This window comes from Grammomys surdaster, unplaced genomic scaffold (assembly GCF_004785775.1).
Source record: "Grammomys surdaster isolate TR1022 unplaced genomic scaffold, NIH_TR_1.0 958, whole genome shotgun sequence".
Lineage (NCBI taxonomy): Eukaryota > Metazoa > Chordata > Mammalia > Rodentia > Muridae > Grammomys > Grammomys surdaster.
In genome coordinates this window covers 5,566,439-5,572,997 of record NW_021605377.1, presented here as the reverse complement: position 1 = coordinate 5,572,997, position 6,559 = coordinate 5,566,439, and the positions used below count along the sequence as shown (strand labels likewise).

Here is a 6,559-nt window from a genome sequence, read left to right as displayed (position 1 = left end):
GGTCCTCTTCATCCCCTCGGTCCTCTTCATCCCCTCGGTCCTCTTCAGTCACTCGGTCCTCTTTAGTCACTCGGTCCTCATCATTCACTTGGTCCTCTCCTTTATTTTTCTCTCCTCTAGACCAGATTTCTCTGTTTTCATAACTGATACTCAAGAGGCATCTCTGGCACTACTCCCAACACACACTCCTGTTTTTCACCTCTTATGACCACGAAATCCTAAAACAAAGATATACTGAATAGCTGTTTCTGTACTGTGGCTCCTTGAAGGACCAAACATCATGGTAGTATCTAAAGGGCTTGTCCCAAACCCAATTTTTGTCCCATTGGGGAGTAATGTTCTCCCATGAAGATGCATGCTCAAAGTAATTAGTTCTTTTAAAGAATAGATAAAATCATGTTTGTGCTGATTAGAAAAAAAGGGGGGGTCATTTAGCCAGGTGGAGGTGCACACCTTTCATCCTAGCACTTGGGAGGCAGAGACATGCACGTCTCTGAGTTCAAGACCAACATAATGAGTTCCAGGGCAGCCAGGGCTACACAGAAAGATAAAACAAAACAGGGCACTTTTACCTACATACCTATCAAGCAAGTATAAACCGAAGCTCTCCATTCTTTTATAGATGATGCTGTCTACTGTCGGTTGCTTCACAGCACCTCCACGTTCAAAGAACATCTTCCTGAGAATATACTTGGAAAGTACTGTGACCACAAAACATCATATTCACAGAGAGTTCAAAGGGTAGGTTATTTACATAAATGTTTCCATCCATTCTATACTGATTTTTTTTTCTAGTTTACTATGGAGAAGATGATTGCTTTCTAACTTTTTTTCTCTGAATTCTGAAGTTATACAGCCTCTTTGCTACTTATAACCTATTATATAAAGCTATCCATTTCAACTGAAGATCAAGAATTAGGCTAGAGAAGAACCAAGAGAATAAAGAAAGAGGGAGTGATCAGTCTTCTCACCTTTTTAATCTATAAGATCTCTTCCGACTCTAAAATGTTATGATCTTAATCACACGCTGAGTTGTTCTCAAAGAAGTGTTTTACAAATTACATGTTGCTTCAAGATTGGGGGCCAATGCTATATATAGCATTTTAAGGAGACTCTCGGAATACTAAACATCCTTCACTACAGAACATTTACTTAGTTTGAGTTCTGGAAGAAGTAAGCAAGATAGAATTAGCTGTAAACCGTATTCATGAAAGGAAATGGGGTATAAGAACAAGGGAGAAAGAGGTAAACTGGGAGACTCTTCAGACTGGTACAGCCCCTACAATACAGCTGCAAGAAAGCCACAATACAGCTGCAAGAAAGCCTTGGCCATATCAATAAGGAAGCTCAGGTGCATGGGAAATGATTTTTGAGAGGTCTCAGTTTGGACAGACACTGCTTTGCTCAGCCATTGGTGGGGGGCAATTCAGGAAGATTACAGCTTATAGCTTAAAGGCTGTGATGAATCCCCAAGATGCAATACTTGGGAAACTGTTGGTTAACTATAGTTCTCTCTCTCTCTCTCTCTCTCTCTCTCTCTCTCTCTCTCTGCAGAGAGAGATATAGATATAGATTGATAATCGATATATAGATTCTGTAGATAGATTAGATAGACATAGATAGATAGATAGATAGGTAGATACACACTACATAGTATATACATATTAAAATGAATATTACAAATAAAACAAAATAATATAAAAATAATTGATGACTGTTTTGATGTTTTCCCTTTTATCTCTTTTCTTTTCAACCAGGATACTGGATACAGAATAAGAAAATTTGAGAGAATAAAACTCAGGAGTTGAGTTCCTGCCTGGAAAGCAAGATGAGGGAACTTTCCAGCCTACACCAATGTTCACAGTTGATTGAATTACATGATTTTTCTTCTTTTGAACTCAGAAGTCATTTGGAAACTTTGGGGGAAATTTCACCACATCCTTTAAGTCTTGCTTATGGCTAGCAGGGGAGGTGCATTAGAACTCACAGAAGTATCTCAGCCTCCAGTATCAGTAGCCTTGCCATAAATCTACCCATAAGGTTTCCTGTCCAAGCTTCATTGTCAGTATCGTTCATGTTCACAGTTTTACCTCCACTGCTAGCCATATTTTTCTGGATGGTCTTAAACTATTTGCTGAGTTTTGGGTTTTTTGTTTTGTCTTATTAGATTTTGTTTGTTTTGTTTGTTTGTTTTGCAGAGAGTTTTCAGTTAGGTAAATCTTACATTACCATTAAGAAATGCTCTGAGTTGTGCATTGCCCAGTAACTGCTTCTCACTGTTCTGGCTTTGATGGTATTTTGGTATTATTTTTACTTTGTATCTTAATCTGTGGACATAGACCACACCATTATTAGTTTCTACTGGAGATATCTATGTGTGTGGCATGTATTCCGGATTATGTGTATGTCTGTACATATGTGCACATGGGTGTAGAGGACAGAAATTGACTTAGGGCTTTTTTCCTCCATCACTCTTCCATCTTAGGTTTTGACCCAGGGTCTCTCACTGAACCTGTAATTCATCAGTTCAGATAGGCTGGCTGGCCAATGAGTTTCCCAGACCTGCCTGTCTCTGCCCTCTCAGGACTGGGGTTATCTGCCATATCAGATGAGTACTTTACTAGCTGACTCATCCTGTGGAAACAATGTATCCATAGGATTCTTATTTGGGTCTTTCTTCTTCTTCGTCTACTTTATCTTCTTTCTAATTATTGTTTCCCAGCATTTGTTACACCACAAGCTTTTGTATCTGTATTTCTTGACTCCTTCATGGTTATTTCAGTCCTGCTTTCCCTCTTTGTCATCCTAGCAGGGACTCTTAAACCATCGGGTGTGGGCAGCTGCTCCTCCATAACCTCTGTGGGCCTCTCCTCTTGAGAAAGTTATTTATTAAGGCAAACCACAGCTCCTGTCATTCAGTTAGTTTCAGGGCTGCAAGTGCTACTTATCATTCTCCTCCACAGTCAATGGCAAGTTCTATTTCCCTTAGGCTGTTTCTTCCATAAGCCTAAGGGCTTAGCTTGTATGACTCCAGTCCTCATTCCTGATTTTTGAAAACATGTATATTGGTAATTATTTACATCTCACTCTGGAATTGCTGCACATGTCCTTCCACAGTTAGAATTTGGAATCAAAATGTTCCCAGATTAGTCACCTGTATGCTTTCCTCTGCCTAGCAGCATTTTGGTTTCCTATTGCTCTAGCTCAGTTACCACTGCCAAGATGGGAAACCCTTGCCTGCTCATACCTGGATCCAGAGTTCAAAATAGTCCAAATAGTAGCTCTAACTTACAGTCTAATAGGACTCTTATTGTGTCTCCTGGCAGAAATGCATCCCATTTGGAAGGCAGGACTTTTATACCTTCAATATAAAGAGTTGTGGGGACAGGAAAGTGTCCCCTAACAAGTCAGTAGAACTGGTGTTCAGTGGGGTCGTTTCTGCTTTCTCTGTTTTGTTCTTGGATCCATGTGATTGTTCTTAGTAGGGACGATAATCCAAGTCAGTACTGTTTCTTGAAGGATGGCACTTAATCCTTATGAAATCCTGCTTCTGGACTGGCACTTCAGTTATGCCATTATTACATAACACTGAAAGCGAATGTCAGGGTTAAACAGCAAGGTCAGAAACACCGAGGAAGGTAAATAAGAAGGCTTGCACCTGGCTATGAAACAGCCAAGCTGACCAGGTAAGAGAAGAGGCAGAACTCTGGGAAAACCAAAACCTGTTGAGATGTTTCAGCAGGGCCCAGGAGTCCCACCTTCCCCTGCAGGAACATGTACAAGGTTCTGTTGTCCCTTCCCTTAGGAAACATCTAAAATTTACAGGTAGTTAAACCTTCATGGATAACCATGCATCTAATTGTAACAGACTGAATTGTGGGTAATGGCTTCTGAGAAAGCTTCCACCTTTTTTAAGAGGATGACCTCTCCAGACTGCCCCAGGGATAGACAAAGGAGAATTGGTAGACAAAGTCCAGAAGCTAGGGGCATCCCTTGGCCATTGCCACTTGGCTCACAGTACCCGTCTTGCCTTTGCCTTCCCACTTGCTACATACAGTAAACCTCAACAACTTGTTTGCCCTACCTGTCCCCTAGTGTGAATCTCTTTGTCTGAGATTGGAGGACGTGGGAGGAGACATCTCTGACAGCATCAGTAGGTTGCCTGGTGATCTGTCAAGTTGAATGACCCTGTCATTCCCTAGTCTCGAGTTCACATATTGTCGTTTACTGTGAAGTAGGTCCCGTTTGCATGCTGTTGAATTGGATCCCATACCTGTGAGTCAGGCATTCTTTAAGGCCCTAAGTAATGATAATATAGGCTAAGGCTCTGAAAGGCAGAACAACAAATCCATACCCAGAATAAGTGTTTATCCCTGTTGGGATAGACAACTAGCCACTCCAAAATGGAAAGAGTCCATGTTATTGACCAGGTATCTGATTTGTCTCAAGTAATACTGTGGTATTGGGAACACAGTGTAGGTCTCTCTCTATTCCTAGCACGTTCCTTGGAAACAGATGTAGGTATGGATTGGCTTTTGTAGTTGGGAATTTATGTTGTGACTCACGTATAGCCTCCTATGCAAACATAACTACTCATGTGTTGTCTTAGTGACAGTTGTAGAGTAGGCCATGACAAACACTTGCTTAACAACAACTGATGAAATCCTTTGTCGGTTTGAGTTTCTCTGTTTCTTTTTCATGATGGATGTTCTGGTCAGAATGAACATGTCATTGGCTACTAAGCAAGACAGGCACCTTTAGGGACAAAATCGTATGTTGAGGCACCTTCAGGGTATCCTTTCTTTGCAGCTGAGGCTTTATGGCATAAGCAGCAGAACATTCCTTGGGGCATGTCTGCTCATTAGTTTTTGCTCAGCGAGCTCCAGAATGTGTCTACTATATCCTCTTTTAAAACTACGACCTTAAACTGAGTTTGTTCAGGGATGTACTCCTTAACTAAGCATGCTTATTGTTCAGTCTTGGGCCAACCCTTATGTGAATGTGTATAGGCTCTCTGAATAAAATTCCCATGCTTTGTTGGAGGAGCTTTGGAAAGGACACCTGTGTTGTCTCTTATCTATTGCAAGTAATCTTTCTCTGGTCTTTTTATATACTGACTGATTATTTTAGCTTGCACTCAATGATATGTGAACCCGTTATATTTGATTACAATATAATAAAGAAGATTCTCACCCCTTGTGACAGCACATCTCCATTTCTTTACCTCTCTTCCCTACTCTGTTGTCCCTGACCTTCCGATCTTCACTGCTAGGATCCTCTCCCTTGGCAAGGCCATTGCTGTTGCACAGGCATCTTCACAACACAGTTACTCTCATTCCACATAGAGTGGATGAAAAGTTATGGGGTGAAAGCTTTGCAGTTAGCAAGTTTTGCCCTCTCACTGTCTTTTAGGGTCACCTAAGTGTAGCTTCCTTTTGTACACCAAGCCAAATTCTTTATATAACAAGCCAACATTGTCTTTTAGCCAGGGCAGTTGGAGGAAGATGTGCTGGCTCAAGCTCAGTGCATGGCAATAGGGGTCCGGGATACAGGTTCATGAAGATGATTCATCCCTGCCAATACAACGCATCTTTTACACACCTCCATGAACTGCTGCTGGGCCCATCTACCTTAGGACTTAGCTCATAATGAATTCAAATACATAGTAACTTGGAACCCCATGGTCAAGTTTTCTGTCTTTGGTACCATATCTAGTATGGTTTCTTGAAAGGAGTACAATCCTGTTAGAGGTATCACTTTTCTCTGTTACCTGGGACATCTATATTTTGATCTCCATGTATATGAAAACCTACAGTTACAAAGCCATTTGTTGCTCCTGGGTGTATTCTAAATAAAGGGCAATATTCCTGTGTGGCGTTGTTGCTTCCAGATCCCACTGTTAAGCCTGAGACACAATATACTGTGTTTTTTTCTGGAGGGAGTGTCTCCACCTACCGCTGACTACTGGGCCTCTACACGCTTTTCATGTTGAATTGAGTGATTCTTCTTAGGGTTTATATTATACCTTCTGAATACCTGTCTTACCAAGGCTTCTGTCCTATAAGTGACCTCTTGTCACCCTTCTCAATTTTAACATTATTGGTCCAACATATTAGCGTGATGTCCAGACCTCTTTAGACTATACTGCCCTAGAGGTGACAGAATTAATAGTCCTTAGAAAAGAAGCTAGAAACACTGTCTTTACAAGGTTGTAAACTGCTTGTCCTTGCTTCTGAGTTAAATATGAAAGAAATTTTTTACCAAATCATTGTCCATAAGTCATGTGCCTGAAGCCTTATACTGACCTAGCAGTGACAGCATGCCAAGCATAGTTTCTATTGGGACCAGCACTTGGTTAAGCTAGCTGTCATAATCTGCATGCTGTCTAGATGCTCCCGTTTCCCTGAGATAGTCTTTATCTCTTAGCTTGTATAGAAGACAATTTTGAGGCTCTTAGTTTAACTTCATTAGCTCTATATAATAGTCCAAGTAATATTTCAGTTGCCAGTGATGTCTATCATAGTTAAAGACTCAGGGACCAAAGAAGCAGATTTTTTTT

General features: G+C 40.9%; 1 long non-coding RNA gene across 1 annotated transcript in view; it reads left to right on the top strand.

Moving 5' to 3' along the window:
* Positions 1 to 5,872, top strand: part of LOC114634465 — a 13,059-nt gene extending 7,187 nt beyond the window's left edge. Inside the window, exons 2-3 of the long non-coding RNA XR_003713328.1 lie at positions 623 to 741; positions 1,758 to 5,872. This is a non-coding gene — a long non-coding RNA (uncharacterized LOC114634465). The remainder of the gene's footprint in view (positions 1 to 622; positions 742 to 1,757) is intronic.
* Positions 5,873 to 6,559: the final 687 nt, after the last annotated feature.